At 34.4% G+C, this 18,696-nt stretch overlaps 1 pseudogene; it reads right to left on the reverse strand.

Annotated features, from left to right (window-relative positions):
- Positions 1 to 18,696, reverse strand: part of LOC124370470 — a 68,663-nt pseudogene that overhangs the window by 18,361 nt on the left and 31,606 nt on the right.

Genomic DNA, 18,696 nt, shown 5'->3' on the forward strand with positions numbered 1-18,696 from the left:
CTGTAGGCAAGATCAAAGTTGAAGTTAATTATAACAAAGTAATGGACTTGTATGTCATCAAGTCCGGTGCTCATCCACTTATAGGTAGGGAATGGTTAAGTGCTCTAGGGGTTGAAATTTCGTTTAAAAATAATGACAGATTATTTGAGATAAGTAAAAACCGATGCCGATAGTTGTCTTGAACTTAAGAACAAGTTGTTCAAAGAATTTCCTAAGGTATTCAGTGACGAGATAGGTTGTTTTAAAGGCGAGCCTGTAAAGTTAACAGTAAAAGAAAACACGGTTCCTAAATATTTCAAACCTAGGCCAATACCTTTTTCCCTGAAAGCCAAGGTTGAAAACGAACTAGCTAGGCTAGTAGATGAGAAAGTGTTTAATACCTGTAAGTAGCTCAGATTGGGGTACGCCCATAGTTCCTGTATTAAAGAAATGTGGTTCAGTCAGGATTTGCGGTGATTTTAAAGTAACCTTGAACCCTTGTTTAGAAGTAGAAAAATTTCCGTTACCAAGAATAGATGAGTTGTTCGCAAACCTGCAAAAAGGCGAGAAGTTTAGTAAGATCGATTTGTGTCAAGCATATACCCAATTAGAGTTAGATCCAGAGTCTCAGAAACTGTGTACCATAAGTACACACAAAGGTTTATTTTGTTATTCCCGTGTTCCTTTTGGCATAACGTCAGCAAGTGCTATTTTTCAAAAGAAAATAGAGCAGACTCTCCAGGGTATAGATCAAATTGCAGTATTTTTAGATGATATTCTAATAACCGCTGAAAATGATAAGGCTCATTATGAGAAGTTAAGAGAAGTGTGTAAGAGGTTGAATGAGAAAGGCTTAACTGTCAAAAAGAGTAAATGTACTTTCTTTGCTAACCAAGTAGAGTATTTGGGGTTTGTCATTGACAAACACGGTTTGCACACCGATCCCAAGAAAGTAGAAGCAAACAAGAACGCACCTATCCCAAAGAATGTCACAGAAATTAAATCGCTAATTGGGCTAATTAACTATTATTCTAAATTTCTTCCAAATTTGTCAAGCATTTTAAGCCCATTGTACAATTTATTAAAGAAAGACGTTTCATTTGATTTCAATAGGCAATGTGTTCAGGCATTTGATAGAGTAAAAGAACTGCTAAGTAGTGAGACTATTTTAGCGCACTATGACGGCAAACTTCCGTTGAAGCTGGCGGTAGACGCGAGTTCTTTTGGACTAGGTGCGGTCCTGAGTGTTGTCACACCAGAAGGTATTGAAAAACCATTAGCATACCAGTCTAGAACGCTAACTAATGCTGAAAAGAACTACTCCCAGATCGATCGAGAGGCTCTAGCAATTGTCTGGGGCGTGAAGAAATTTAACCAATATCTGTATGGTAGGGAATTTACTTTATGTACGGACCACAAACCGCTTCTATCAATATTTGGTCCCCATAAGGGTTTGTCAGTGTTTAGCGCCAGTAGGTTGCAGCGATATAGTTTATTTTTTGTCAGGGTACAAGTTTAATATAGAATATATAAAATCAGCTGATCACGGTAATGCCGACACGTTCAGCAGGCTACCACTGACAATGAAAGAGCCGGAAGTGAGCGACGATGACCACTGGAAGGGCAGTTATTTGCATTGTCTTTTGGAAAGCTCTGTGCCTTTAACTTTTGAGAATGTACAAGCAGAAACGCTAAAAGATCCAATCTTATGCAAAGTTATTGGTTATGTAAGGCACGGGTGGCCCAATAGTATCCCTGGGGATGACAAGGAGTTGTTGCCATATTTTGCAAGGAGGGAAGAGTTGTCTATAGTAAATAATATATTGGTTTGGGGTTACAAAGTAGTAGTGCCTAGCAAAATGAGAAAATATGTGCTGGACGAGCTTCACTCATCCCACATGGGTATAGTCAAAATGAAATCGATAGCTCGTAGTTATGTTTGGTGGCCTAATATTGATGATCAAATTGTGTCCTTGGCAAATAATTGTTTTTCCTGTTTAATGGAGAGAAATAACCCTAGCAAGTGTCAGCTGCATACGTGGCATTATCCATCAAGTCCATGGCAAAGGCTTCACATGGATTATTTAGGTCCGATTAATGGAAAAATGTATCTACTAATTGTTGATGCGTACAGCAAGTGGCTGGAAGTGTTTCCTGTAGCTTCCAATGTAGCCATAAATCATTTAAGAGATTTGTTCAGTAGGTTTGGTCTGCCAGAGACTGTCCACAGTGACAATGGTCCACCATTTTCCTCATTCGAATTTCATAATTTTATGTCAAACAATGGTATCAGACATACTTTGAGTCCTCCATACCATCCCATGAGTAACGGTTTGGCAGAGAACTCTGTCAAATATGCTAAGAATAAGATCAAATGTGCTTTACGTGATAAGAAAGATGTAAATATAGCTTTAAGTAGAATATTGTTTGATTATCGAAATGCTGTTCATGCTACCACCAATGAGACCCCAGCAAAGTTGATGTTTAATAGGCAATTAAGAACTAGGTTAGATTTATTAAGGCCTAACCTGTCAATGACAGTTAGTAAAAGACAAGACAAGCAAAAGGAGTATTTCTCTGGAACTAAAATTAGACTATTTTATCCTGGTCAAAATGTAATTGTTAGGGACTATCGCACCCGTGACAAATGGGTTAGTGCTACGGTAATTAAGCAGATCAGCAATGTTATATACGAAGTTGAATTGACGTCTGGCATTGTGTTCAGACGGCATATTGATCAGATTGTAGCCGTGCAGGGAGAGCCAGCTGATGTAAACAAACAGGTAGAATCAGCTGACGCTTTCGATGACAGTTCCTTTTCCTCCCCGGTCATGACGCCGGTGGTGGGGCGAGAGCCAATAGCAGTGAGTCCCCACTCTCCGCCGAGCGGCCGTGTGGCTCGCTCTCCTCCCCTCTCAGTGTCGTGCCGTTCTAACGGTAAACAAACAGCTGATCGTGGCAACACGTCACCGGCTGCGACGGCAGCGGTCATGCCGCGCCAGCTGTTCCCAGACAACAACAATGATAGACGCTATCCTGTGCGGATTAGAAATCCCGTGGATAGGCTGAACTTGTAAATTATATTGTTTTGTTCTATTTTAGTTTGTTTCATTATATTGTTTTATTTGTCTTAGTTGTGATAACCAAAGCGTTCATACCATTTTGCTTTATTGTAGTTTAAGGAAAATTTATTGATGTCACTGTATTAACGTGTTAATTGAATTTCAACAATGTTTTTTTGTTAAACTATGTAGTGTGTTATTTTGCAGTGTTTTTCAACTTTGGAAGGGAGGAAATGTGGTGTACATATCTGAATCTAATATAAATAGTCAGCTATCTAAAATATATTTGTTAAGATAGGAATGTTGATTATCGATCTGGCCGTTGGCGGTTATATGTATGTGACGTAATATGAGACCATACTGTTTAAATAAATCCTATTGGCTACTGAGGTCACGCCACTTCTCCCCGCCAACGTTCCTTACCGTTCCAGCAGCGAGTGTTCTGCCCAGTCCAGTTTTACCCACGGTCCGAGAAACCCGCGTCCTCCCGACCAAGATGTAGTCCAATAGTTTTCCTGAATTGGTGTAATTTTATTACCCAGTATTATTACCACCGGCCACGAACATCACATTAACCAATTGTGAATCCTGGTTTTTAAATCTTAAAAAAAATGTTAATAGGGCTACGTTATTGTTGGGTAAAGGGTTTTCTTACATGGCAATTGTGTGAAACAGTGTAATTAATTCAATGTGTTTGAAAAATTTTATTGAACATGATATTTTTTATTAAGAAATCAATGATTACATTACTGTAAAACTTTCATAATCGTTGCTCAAAGTGGCGTCCTTGTAACTCGTTGCAGATTCTGAAGCGTCGTAAGCACGATTCGCTCACCCCTTCAAAAGGATTACTGTCTTGAATAACTGCAGCAGCCTCAACAACTCTAGATACTAGATCCATTTCATTCTGTATGGGAGTGGTATACACTAATTGCTTCGTGTGTCCCCACAAGTAAAAATCAATGGGTGTGAGGTCAGGTGACCGTGGAGGCCAAGGGACGGGACCTCCACGTCCAATCAAACGATCTCCATACACTTCATTCAAATGTTGTCTAGCAATCAGGCAAAAGTGGACCGATGCTCCATCGTGTTGGAACCACATTCTTTGTCTAGTTTCAATAGGAACATGTTCCAACAGGTCGGGTGAGATTTCCCTCAAAAAAACTTCATAAGTAGGTCTGTTCAGTCTGTTTGGTATAATGTGTGGCCCAATCAAATATCCGTCTACTATTCCAGTCCAGATATTGACAGAAAATTTGTGCTGAAACTTACGTTGCACAATTTCATGAGGGTTCTCTTCAGCCCATAAATGGCTGTTTCGGCTATTAAATATGCCATCTCGAGTAAATGACGCTTCGTCAGTAAAGAGAACATACATTAAAAAATTGGGTTCATCAACTAATTTGTGAAGGAACCAACAAGAGCAGTCTACCCTGATAGGAAAATCTGCAGGTTCTAAGGCTTTTACTTTCTGATGTCTGTAAGGGCACAAACGTTCTTCATTTAACACTTTCCACACAGAACTTTTGCATACATCCAAATTATGAGCAATAGCGCGAAAGCTGGTGGAGGGGTTTTCTTCTACGAATAATAAAACATCTTCTTCAAAATCAATAGTCCGTACGGATTTTACCCGTTCTACAACATTATTTTTAAAATGTCCAGTTTCCCTAAGATGAATATGAACGGCACTGAAGACGCTATGAACTGGGTGCAGCCTATCTGGAAAGCGCTCTCTGTACAATCTGCTAGCTAATCTGGCATTGCCTCCAGCAAGTCCGTACACAATGTGAATATCAGCATACTCTTCAAAAGTAAAACGGTTCATATCGTACAAGAAACAAAGTAATAAACGAAATTTAAATTAACAGGAAAAACTAACAGGAATTACAAAGACGAACAGAAACATTCAAACAGTGACAATCACGTTCAAAACATAGACTTGCTCAACAATGTCTTGATAGTTTGTTTATTAGTTTTTCTTCATTTAAAACACCTGATTTGGTTGCTGATTGTTGGTCAGCTGTTTTCATGTAATATTATGCTATTGTTTTTTTAAGAGCATTGTGAATAGTTTGTTTCTTTTTTATTTGTGTGTGTGTAACACATTGATTACTGTAAATGGAACAAAAATGATAGTAATTTTTTTTAGGTTATAATAATTGTTCAGTATTTTAATAAAGAACCTTAAAAAGTTTATTCGTAAAAATCCACTATATTGTTGTATGTACTTGCAATGCATGGATTTAACCTGTTTTTTACGTTTGGTGATGTAACTCAGTTATTTGTTATTCAATCTTTTTGAAACAAAAATTGTTGAATTGGTAATAAAATATGCTAAAAAAAGTTATCCTGGTGAATTTGTTGTCAAAGTAGCCGTTTCAAAGCTAATACAATTTGAACATTTTGAACAGCCGCCATTTTGAAATGCAATGAGATATTTGTTTTATTTTTTTCACTGAAAAGGACCAACACTAGGTTAACATAACTGTTAAGTTTGAATTCTGTATCTTAAGTGGTTTTTGAGTAGTAATTTTTTTTCCCAAAAAAACACATACAGACAGACAGACGCTAAACGAAGTGAAATAGGGCACCTGTTATATTGCATTATTTGTTAGTTTTGGCCTGCTGAACAATGTGGCAAAGTTTGTTCGAATGGTTGCTGGACACCCTGTATAAGTGAAGATTGAACAAACATCAAAGATGATTTTGAGGTAATAAGGACTCGTCCATATCCACCTCATAAGACAGTTTTTTATTGTATTAAGAAACATGGCCTAAAACAGTACATTTGTGAACACAAAAATTATTGGTTCAAAGGCAATAGCATCGATAGTTATTGGTAGTTATTTTTCTATCAACGAAGTACAATTTCTTGTACATAATCAAAATTTCTTCTTTTAGGTGATAACAAATATATTCCTACTCTATTTTAAGATCATCTTTGATGTTTGTATGACAACCTCCACAAAATTCTTGTACCACTTATACACTGCTGTTATTTGAACTGCATCATATCCATATATCTTTTCAACATCTTAATGGTTTCAAATGTAATTTATCTAATAAAAAACACATAATTTTCTGTTGGCATGCTGCTCTATAAACGACACTTCAAAACTCAACATTAGCCAAAGCCAACAGCAAATTTTGATGATAGTAATGGAAATATCCCACAGTGCTTGGTGTCGTCATCAGCATTGCTACCAACTACAGAAAGGGAATTTCTCCTTTGTAAACCAGTGCTTTAAATGGGTAATAAGTTTAAAAGCTTTGTAATCCAGCCTAGCATAAAAAATACAAAAAGGTATACTTTTGGGGCTAGTAGTCTAAAAGTACTACTATAGATTTTTAATATGTCCACCAAATTTATTAGGATGAATCCTAGCTCTTATAGAACAAGAAATTTGTATTTTCAGCTATATTCACATAATTATTTAAATAATATATGAGTAAATTCTGGATGTTACACACCTAGCAAATGTTGCAGACATTACAGCTGACTGACAATGGAAGATAAACTCTGGAGTAGTTTTCCTGAATTTGGTGTTCCAGACGAGACATACGCCGTCAGGATCATGGGGAGACTCTGCATTGGTATGGTAACTGGCCAACAGCAGTTCCGGGTGTTGTGGTGACCAGTCCATTGATGTGATGCACCGATTGCGTGACCACCGCTCGTCTGAGAAACAGCGACTCAGGGACAGCTTGCAACCGTGTTTCTCATCTCTGTACACAGTCAATTCAATTAGATTATACTGAAGACACAATAAGATAACAATGTTCCCCTTTGTTCCTATCAACAACTACTTATATTGAGATTGCCTAACCAGTGAAAGCTTGCTGTTGCGCTTTTCATCTTTGAACAGAGGGTAGCTCATATCTTAACTTTTTTCCAGATATTGGATTCCATTGGCCATAGCTCTACTTTCAACACACTACTTGTTTCTTTGGCTCCTTGGATAATTCCAATTAACTAAACCAATGAGCAGCTCCAAATAATATTCATGAGTATAGATATTTCTCTTTTCTTGAAAAATCGAGGTAAACCCCAAGTGATCTCCTTTGGACCACATTTCTTTACTCTAAACAATGAAAAATTTCCTGATTTTGTGCAACATAACTGCATCTAAGCTTATGTTTACTGTCAACTGCCCAACCACTACATAAGACAGAAAAAATTAATGGCTCAGTCTCAGATTGCAGCCAAGCTTCTTTCTCTGGACAGACAGTCCATCCAAACTAACAACATTGTTTGAATATTGTTACAAGTGTTCCCTCTGATATTTGTTATGTTTCCCCACATAAGCCTTGCAGCACTGGATTTAAAATTATATATTACCTCCTAACGTGCAATTAGTTTTAAAAATATTAAAATTAATTTGCTTCAAGTTCTATTTAAAATAAGATTTCCTAAAGCTACAAATTAAGTATACAAATTAAAACTGAATTTTTTAAAGATATTTTTAAAAAGAAGTATATATAGAAAGCAAAATATAGAATTTTCCAAATCGTTGAAAACAGAAAAAACAACCATAATAAAAACACACAAAATAAAAATTACAATAAAAGACAACCTACAGTTGTAAACAATATACATATTATATAACACATGGCATTCAATTCGGCATAAGAACAGAGCTTGTGTGCAGACCTCAAGAATTGCACTATCATCCTCCTCACATGGGAAAACGCACCAGCATAGCGGAAAATTCTTTGTTGCCAAGCAAAGCATTGAGTGGTTAACAATCTCTTCTATTTTCGAAGAAGATGATTTTCACTAAATACTACGTCTAAACTACATGGTGGATGGACGTTTGAAATGTTTAAAAGGTCTTGTATCACACTGGCATAGTGCTGCCGTGTAATGTAAGTTAGACGAGAGCATAACTCTGTACTGGTTGCTCTAAGGAGACAACGTATACTATCACACAATGGTATACATGAAAGACATTAGAACTTCAGGCAATTCCATAGAAAACTTAATTATTGTAAGTTGTCTGCCTCAGACAACCTGATCAAAACGCTTGACTTACCTTACCTGTTTTTATTACGGACATCAGAGGTCCGTACCCTTCTACAAATATTCAACATCATTCCTGTATACTGCGATGTCTCAAATTTTCCCCATACCCTCAACTCATTCAGCAATGGTATTCAGAGGTGCTATCCTTATACTAGAGAAAAGTATAAGATTTCACAATTCTCGCTTAACAAGAATGTCAAGCATGGAAGCACTAACACAATGGAAAAATGACTGACTGACTACAGTCTATGTGAAGTGGCTCCCAATATAAGTGTATTTTACATGTTAAAGCAAACTTCAAGATTGTTAAAGCACTACAGTGATTCTCTTACATCTCCCACAAATATAATTAACAAATCCCTCAGTCGACGTCAATTTCCCTCAGCATTAAAACTGGCAAAAGTGACCCCAATAAATAAAAACGGCAGTAAAACAGAAGTGAATAATTAAAGACTGATTTCAATCATATCAACCTTCTCTAAAGTTTTAGAGAAAGTAGTACTAAAAAAACTTTTGGGCCACTGTGAGGGCTATCACTTAACAGACAAGCAACACAGATTCATTAAAGGAAAATCTACCACTACAGCCTTGATAAACTTAGCTGACTGTGCTTGACAACCTTGAAGAAGTGAAACTTGTAACAACCATTTTCCTAGATTTAAGCAAAGCTTTTGACTGCCTGAAACATGATCTCACACTGTACAAGTTAGAAAAGTTAAGAATCAAAGACACGACTAAAATGTGGTTCAAAAGCTATCTAGAAAACTGGAAACCAATTGTAGAGATAAAACTAACAAGAAATGGGGCTACTGAAGTTACCAGATCAAGATCTCTATCCGTAAAGCGAGGAGTACCTCAGGGGTCATTATTGGGACTAGTATTATTTATACTATTCAAAAATGACTTACCTGAATACCATGAAACTTTCTGCACAACTTTAATCCATGCAGATGACACCACCTTACTCTTGAATGGGAAAAAAGACAGATAATCTTGATGTTAAATGTAACACAGCATTAAACATGGCCTATCAATATTACCACTCAAGTGACCTTGTAGTTAACCCAGAGAAGACAAACCAACTAGCTTTCGGGAGAAGATGCAAAACACAGCATTAAACATGGCCTATCAATATTACCACTGAAAATACCTTGTAGTTAACCCAGAGAAGACAAACCAACTAGCTTTCGGGAGAAGATGCAAAGAGATCCCAGCATATTCTGAAGTGGACAGAAAACTCTGAGTAAAGTTTCTGGGAGTGATTGTTAATGAGAGCCTCTCCTGGTCATAGCATATTGACAATCTCCTGCATAAACTTAATTCTTCACTGTATGTGATAAACCAAATAAAATCAATTACTAATAAACCTACTGCAAAAATTACTTCATTGTTGGAAACAAACCTTAGATATGGACTAGTGGTGTGGGGTGGAATCTCAGCAAGTAATCTCCAGAGAGTATTGGCGTTGCAAAATAGGGTTATAAGAGCCTTGTCAGGGCTAGGCTTAAGGAAAGATGTAGAGAAGCATTTACAAGTCTGAAGATCATGACTGTAGTAAACACCTACAAAAAAGAAGTTTTAATGTATGATGTTGGACAATCTTTGACACAAGGTAGAGATCTTCATGACTACAACACCCGATATAGCAAAAGATAACACCTTCCAGCTCACCAACTTTTCCAATATGAGAAGAACATTGGCATGAAGCTGCATAACCTACTGCAAGAGGAAATAAGATATCTCTCCAGAGGAAGACTGAAGAATGCCCTTATTGATTGGTTAATCAGCAATCCATTCTACTCAGTGGCTGAGTTCCATGAAAGAAAACGATAAACCATTACTTAAACAATTTTGTTTTTGTTTAAATTACCTGACACCATTTCAATACTTAATGTATTTGAAAATAAAGTGATTTTGTATTTGTATTTGGAAGATGCAGTTCTGTGTTCCTCTCTTTGACAGGAAGAAGTGGTACACACTGGCCAAATGTACAGAATTGGCTTTCACTTCTCTCTTGTTTGCTTAGAAGCAAGACTGGAATTGAAAAAGAAACAAGCCTTGTAATTTCAAAGAACTTAAACTCAACTGACCCAGTGTCCTCTCTGTCTGCGCCTCCAGTATAGTCCTTGTAGATGTCCACATCCTCGGCCAGGGCCCGCTCCACTATCGGTGCCGTGTGGTACACAAATCGTTGAAACTCCTCCGACAGTACGATCATCAGTTTCTCTTCCTCACTGAGCTCCCTCACTGTCACAGACAAAATTATGGTCTAACACTGTTACATGTGGTACAAAAGTCTCATAAGTTATAAGTTACAAACTCTTGTTGTCATGCAAATTTTGAAATAACATATCTTCCTTTATTATAGATATCTTATTATTTTTATATCATATTAATTTACTAATAATAAAAACTATTTCTTTTAATAGAGCATTTCTTATAGGAAAAAAAGTAAAAGAATGATTAAGATAAGTTTGAAAATAAATAATATTATAAGAGGTTGTTCAAAACCCTGCCTAGACGTTAATTGCCTTGGCAATTTTAGCTGGTAATTTTGAAAAATGAACCTGTGTGGAAAGGGATGAAGGCGTTGAACACCAACAACAACATTTAAATATCATAGCCATACTACAACATTAAGGTACATAAAAAAAGTAAATTCAAAACAAAATTAGTCTTATTTCAGTTCAAAATGTCAAAAGTTTTGCTATATACAGTTTTTATAAAACTTTTCTCTTTTCAATATATGTATATAAAAAAGCTAAAACTACTTTAAAATTAATACAACATGTTTGTTTCTATAACATTAATCTCTCCTTTAGTTTTAAGAAACAAAACATCTTAATGAGTCTTATAAAATTGAAAGACATTTTTTCCAGAGTAAACTGGTGAAAAATGGGAGTTTTACCTCAAAATTAAATTTACCTTACAGAGAAAACAGTTTTCAGATAGTTGAAGTGAAAAAATAAGTACAACGAGATTCTAAAAGATCCTAGATTTAAACATCGAAATCTTCTTTAATAATAAAATTTTAATAGAACTTAGAAAACTGAGAATTGTAATGATTACTCACCAGCCTTGGGTGGTTCTTTCTTGGCCTCCTGCTCGACGTGCGTGACGGCCGGCTCCATCTCCTTCACCTGCGGCAGACCATGAGGCAGGATCCCGGGTGGCAGCTTGCTGTGGAACCCCTCCAAATGCCGGCAGCGACCCCTCCTCGTCCTCGGCTTGCGGCGAGTCATACGTCAGAACTGTGGGTGAATAAGTAGCCTACCCCCTCCCAACCCCTCCTAACATAGTCCTATACATACGTAGTCTAACCTAGTCCTATAGTACAAGTAGGTAAAATTGATTTGCATTTTAAAACAACTACCAACTAGATTTGCGGTAATCTCACAGTTTTACCAGTGTGTACTACTTTTAAATCATTACTAAGAACACAACCTTATAAACAAAAATAAAAAAATAATCTTATACTGAGAAATTGTTCTTCTACTTAATATTATTAAATATTAATTCTTGAGATAATTGTTGTTACAATATGTTGAACAATGACAATGTAAAAAGTGTTCAAGACAAATGACAATAAATATATTTTTTCACTGTCAAAATTCAAAAAAATTAAATGCTTTATTACCAACTGCTATGTTTCAATATTTTACAATAGCCAAATTCAATATAAAAATACAGTTTAACATTAAAAACTAATTGTGGATACCAAACTTAACACGTAATAAGTCAATTAATTTAAACGTAAGGAAAGTTCTATGTCTAACCAATGTAATTCATATATGTTTATCAATGTTTGTCATATATTTTATTTATAAATTTCCCAAGTATGTTGTAATGCATAAATCACTTAACATTCAAAAAAAAATACAAAAGCAAGAGTAAAAAGAAAAAAATATTATGACATCATCATCTTTTGTTCTCATTTTAAATTTATTAATTCAATATATATTTTAAAATATGATAATATAATTTGGCTTGTAAACACTTTTGCAATTTTTAATTTTGTTTATTGTAGTGTCCAGATTCCTACTCTTGTAATTTTTTGGCTCATAAAAATCTTTAGCGCTCTAAAAGCAGGCAAGACTTCTTAATTGCCTAGAAAAAATTAGTATTTCATGCCATTGTTGATGATAAAGGGGACTAAGTTTCATAAATTTGTTGAATCCAAAAATGACAAAACAGTCAACAGTTTTATACTCATTAACATAATCAGTTATCAAAATTAGTTACCATATCATTGAAATTGTTGGGTTAAATAGACAGCTTGTTACATAGAAAAGGTTGGCACAGATCAAAGTGGTCACGTTCAAGACAAAGACCTCACTCTATCTCCTAAAAGCCACAAAGGAGGTATAAAGAGTTTAAACCGTAATCGGTTTGAATAACTCAAAAAAACAGGATATTCCTAGGACTCAACTTATAATGGAATGCAATGTGAACATACGCTATCCCTATGGGAAACCTACAGAAATAAACCAGGAAAAGATATATTTCTGATAGATCTTGTGGGCAAATTATAAGAGCAAGTTGTTCTTTTAACTATTATAATGGCATATATCTTACTCCTAGAAAATTTTTTTTAATAATAACAAGTGTAAAGTTTCAATTTTATGGTTTAAATCAAATAATAATTAACAACATTTTAATGGATAAATTATATTAAAGAAAGCTCTGTTTTTAATTAGTTATAAAGGGTATCTTTCAAACTATTATAGATAAAAACTAGAAAATTACACAAAGTATATAAATATATACATCAAGTAATTATTTTTATTTATTAAATATAAAAAAATTATTTTATATTTTGAATTATCTTAATCTTAGAACTGACTAAAGTCTTTAGAGACCATCGAAAACAGAATTTACTTTCCAGTGTTTAACAAGTACATCATATTATGATATTGTTATTCAGAAAAAACTAAAGAACTCATATTCATATGAGGTAAGAACTTCTATTAATTTTGTACTCACTTCATTTTAACTAAGAAATGTTGAACAAAATTAGTTTGTTTTTTTATTTGTACCAAAGTTATGTGTTTGGTGGTATAACAATTCCACTACAAAAACAGGATTGATATTATTAAACCACATTTTAATGATTACATCACAAAACATACAAAATGTCCAAAGACCACATACTGGACAAGTCAATAACAACGTCCATTATCTGGTCTGTGCTATTCCAGAGTTATTAACTGTAATATTCTTATTTTTTGAATTTATACCTGAAAAACTGTACCTTCATTGGAATTTTTCAATGCTATATATATATACAAGGGCTGCCAGAAGGTACCCGATATTTAATCACAGCCAAACTTTAGTCTCCTTCAAAGTAGTTTCTATTGGGCATTATATACTTATTCAAACGATCTTCCCACTTTGAGAAACAAGTTGTAAAGTCCCCCTCCGTGACCGCCATCTGTTCCGCTGCCGGATTCAGTTTGACCTCTTTGACTGTCTGAAATCTGGTTCCTAAGAGCAGGAATTTCAATATCGAGAACACTCAGAGGTTACATGGTACCATAAAGACTGTATGGAGGATGTAGCACTTGGCCAAAAACTCATGAACCATGTGAGAGGAATGAGTCAATACATTTTCATGGTGAAACATCCAGTTTCCACTGGCCCTACATTCAGGACATTTTCACCGCACCACATTCCTGAGATGTCTCAAAACTTCCAAAGTGTACTCCTTGTGTTAGTGCAGCATATTCATAGTGGACTATGTCTTTGTAGTAAAAAAATAACGTCATCATGACAACTGATTTTCTCCGAACTTGCCAGGCTTTTTTCGGATAAAGGGTTCTATCTAGGTTTGATTCAGGATGATGATTGGCCTTTGTTTTGGGATCGTAGCCGTAAACCCATGGCCAATCACCGGTGATCACTTTTTTTTTAAATTAAGGTCCAATGTTCATGGTTTCTTACTAGTAATGCGTAATTTAAAAGCACCGCTCCTTTTCATCTCCGATGAGCAATTTTCATGCAAATTTCACAACCACTTTTTCAAATCCAAATTCTTGGACAGAATTTCAACAACGACAGTGTTTGGTATGTCTTAATTTTACTCCAATCATCAAACCGTCAAGTGACTGTTCACTTTGATCGGTAACCACACTCATTAGCAGTTTTTGGGGGGTTTGTGTTGATAAAGGCTGATCAGAATGCTGATCACTATCAATAGAATCATGGCCATTTTGAAAAAGGTTCATGGTTGTCGAGGATATAGCTTCCCTCTAAAAGGCTTGCTAAAGCATTTAAGTCGTCCCTGCACACATTTTTCCAAGTTTGGAACAAACTTGACGCAAATTTCCTATCTTCACATTCCTTAATTATTTAGGAAGAAAATCTGATGAAGGATTTAGAATCATGTGTACTGAACACTGACTTGACAGCCGACTTATTAAACATATGTATGAGAGCTATTCTGCAAGCATGAGGGTACAAAGATAGTGCATGCTGAATCTGATAACAGTAGCTGCCATAGATACAAGTAGTACTCTTTGAATATTGGATATGTTAAATATCAGACGACATTGAATATTTGATACGTTGAATATCGGCTACTTTCCAAACAGCCCTTGTACATTGATGTTTGTCTATATAAATGAGCAGTTCCAAAAATAAGATAAAGTTGCCCACTTACAAGCTCTCACTTTGTATATTGTATGTAATACTGTTACAGGATATATGTTACCGAAATCCAAAACCTAATATATATATAGTTAATTTAAGCTCTCACTTTGTATATTGTATGTAATACTGTTACAGGATATATGTTACCAAAATTCAAAACCTAATATATATATATATATATATATAGTTAATTTATTTATTAGTGCAAAACAAAATCCATACAGTATTGGTGCTGAACACAGGTTAGTTTACACTTATCTGTTACATATTTTCACTTTATAACGAATTTTCAAAAATAATATCACTCAGATTATACAATCCCATGCTGATACCACTTTGAGATAAGAGATTTTGGGAAAAGTGGGAATTTAAGTGTATATTACTTTGTTCAATTAGTTACAGTAAAAAGGAACACATGACTGATATATTAGTTAGAATACAAATAAAATACTTAATACTAAAAGTTGAGAAACCTATATAAGCTTATAAGCTCATGAAGAAAAAAAGTGTTGTGGAAATGTTTTGATTGTGAATACTGAATACTGACTTTCCTGTTTCTTTTAATTTTGATTCATTTAAGACCCTAAAAACACTAACTCTGGTTTTACATATACACATGACTGGCGTTTAAATATGTGAGACACTGACTCAGAAAAACAAAATTATAATCAATCATGCAATATAGAGAAGAATACGTAAACTTTTTAATGCACTGTCAGAATTTACAAGTGTTTGGAAGGCCAGTGTAAGCATCTAAATAAGCAAGGAAACCTAATGTACTTCCTATCATAGTCTGAAACACTATGTACTTATCTTAAAAATGACTTTGATGCATTCAACTTAAACTAGGTATTAAAACGAAATTGGTCTGAATTATCTAGACGTGAAATTGGCTGAACAAACAGTATATATGTTTATATTCCTGATTTTCCCAATTAAATATATATAAATTCTTTATAACTGGATTTTTTTATTCAAATTAGAATAATCACTGAGAAACAAGTTATTTTCATAAAAAATTTCAAATCAAAATTAGAAACATGCTTATGTTTTCAATGACGTGTAAATTGATATATAAGTTTTATTTGTAGACTCAATGTATAGTTACAATTTATAATACAATAACTGTGAAAATTGTATTCATGATAAATATAAAGTTTATAACAAATTGCATACTTAAAATGTTATCTAAATATATCAACCTTAATAGTATCAGGTATTCAATGTAAATTATATTCCTTAAATTTTAATAGTGTACACCAGGCAAAGATCACTAATATTTTCGATAAAAAATGCAAAAGTATATTAAACATATAATTATTTAGAATGTATTATAAGGATGCAAAACTTATTATAATTCGTATTAAATATATTATTAGGAGACTAGTATAAGTAATTGGTATTAAATATCAAAATGTAATAACATTGTGAATATGCAAAATAAAAACTATCATTAAAGCATTCACAAATTGATTTCACTCTTGAATTTATATTTAAGAGCATTAATTATACAATGACAATAAAATCTATTTTCAAATTTATCTTTTATAAGAAGGATTTTTGTTTTTTTTTCTTATAAGCTGTATACATGAGATTTAATTCTGCTGGACATCTCACAACTTGCAATTAAATTTTAATTTTTAAATAATTTAATTATTTTTTCCCATATCTATGTTATATAAATCACTACATAAACAGAATAGTAGCCTACTCAACGTTCATGTTACGGTAGTCATTATGTACAAGATTGTAGAGAATTACAGCTATTATCTGGGTTTGTGCCATAACTTATAACGAGGCTTATTGCTGAATATATTTTTTATTATATGTTCAACAAACTTTCAACAAGATGCATTATGATTTACAACATAATAGCTATGTACACTGTTTTATCTATGGCTAAATATATAGGGTAATGCAAAAGCAATACGCATAAAACTGTTGGTCAGTATTTTACTGTGGATAACCCACAGTTGACGGCACCGCAACAGTTGATTGTACAGCTCATTGACCAAGCAATTGAATAGATGAATCCCAATGTGTTATATATTACTAACCCACGCTTGCTCGATCACCGTAACAAGACAGTCAAAGATAATAGTATTAAGACTAATCATGGGTGAATAAAAATTTAAAAATTCAATAGTAATTTAATAAAGTCAACAGCTCTCGTCCTGATTTTTTGCAAGATATTTAACACTTAGCGAGTGACATTACTTGTTATCCCTTTCGCTCAGAGCTACTTGGGGGTGAATGTTGAGTTCAACTCCATTTCATCTTCTGCTTAGTGCAGCATCTGAAATCTGATACTGTCACAGACTTAGCTCCTGGAATGTGGAGTCCATAACCATGTGAAGGTATCCAAAAACTTCTGTGACAAAGAAGTTTAAAACAAACTCTGCAACTTTTCGACATCAGAAACACCTAGACTACAAAACAAAGTGTAATCTAGATGAAGAGATGTTCTCATATCTCATCAGGTGCACAAACATCACAGTGCACTCAATTGTGCACCTAATGAGACAGTGAAAACACCTACCGTATTCATCTAGATTACATTTCATTTTGTAGTCTAGGTGTCTGATGTTAAAACAATGTAAAGAGTTAATTTTGAGCTACTTCATCACTGACTTATTTTGGACTCTTTCAGACGGACGTGGACGATTCCAGGAGTAAGGTCTGTGACAGCGTCAGATTTCAGATGCTGCACAAAGCAGAAGATGAAATGGAGCTGAAATCAACATGAGCAGCTTGCCAACCCTCACAACATATGTGACCTTTCCAGCAGGCCTGAGTTCTTCTCGCCTGATTATAACATATTAGTTTAAAGCTCTGTGAAAACTGATTGCACATTTATTGAGTCAAATGGGAATGAAAAAATTTAATTATTTACGACAACTTACATCAATGGCTATTATCATTAATTTATGGATGATATCCTTGGCTCAAGCTGTTTTATTTTACTATTCCAAAAATACTAGTTTAGACAGATGATAAACCGTGTTCCTCCATTTGAGAGCTCAATCTACTATCAACAGTTAAAAGGGGCGGAAAATAGATCATAATATGAGGTGTTTCCGAATCCGAATAAGAATCTCTTATGGGATATTCTAAATATCAAAAACATCATTTACTGTTCATAAAATTCCTTTAAAAATCCAGTCCTTTAAAGTTACAGTCTGTTATTAATTTTGATGTTATTTCACACCTTAGTAATTCTGCCAGAGCATCAACGAAGACCAGCTGACTAATAATGAGTCACAGTAATTGTCCAATAGTCGAGACTCAACTTACAACATATAAGCACAACCTGATTTTCTTGGAATGGATGAGATATTTTCTTAAGAAAGAAATCGATTCAGGTGCACTAGTGTTCTTGGAGGTCAAAATGGGAGAGTATCAAAGCATATAAAATATCAAATGATACTTTTTTCTCAAATCATACTTTATCTAGTCTTGACACACTTAAATCCAACCAACAGATACATAAGTAAATTTTAGGTCGGAATCAGCTAATCCACATACAGACCCGGAAAATGGTAATTTATCTCTTTATCTATTTGCCCGATGGTGATACAGCTATGATATATTAATGTGTCAAACAGTTAGTATTAAATGTATCAAGCTAAGAGAAAAAAAATAATGTGAGAAATGATTATCATTTTACAGTTTTAACCCTTTTCATACCCTCCCATATTTACCTCCACCAAAACTAGCGTGACTAGCAATCAATTTAACTCCTTAGGGAAAAGTCCTCTATCAATTCAAGGAAAAATCAGACCGTGTGCATATAAAATGCAAATCGGCTCTTGGCTCCTAGGCAATATCGTAACTTCTTGAACATTTAAATCCACAAAATAAAAATTAATCGAACTGATTTCTAACACCCTTATTAGTAGAAATATTCAGGAATCTTTTTGCGTTCAACTATACTTTAACATAGAATCCTGGTAATATAATAATATTTTATTTATTTTTTAA

This window comes from Homalodisca vitripennis, unplaced genomic scaffold (assembly GCF_021130785.1).
Source record: "Homalodisca vitripennis isolate AUS2020 unplaced genomic scaffold, UT_GWSS_2.1 ScUCBcl_211;HRSCAF=1642, whole genome shotgun sequence".
Taxonomy (NCBI): domain Eukaryota; kingdom Metazoa; phylum Arthropoda; class Insecta; order Hemiptera; family Cicadellidae; genus Homalodisca; species Homalodisca vitripennis.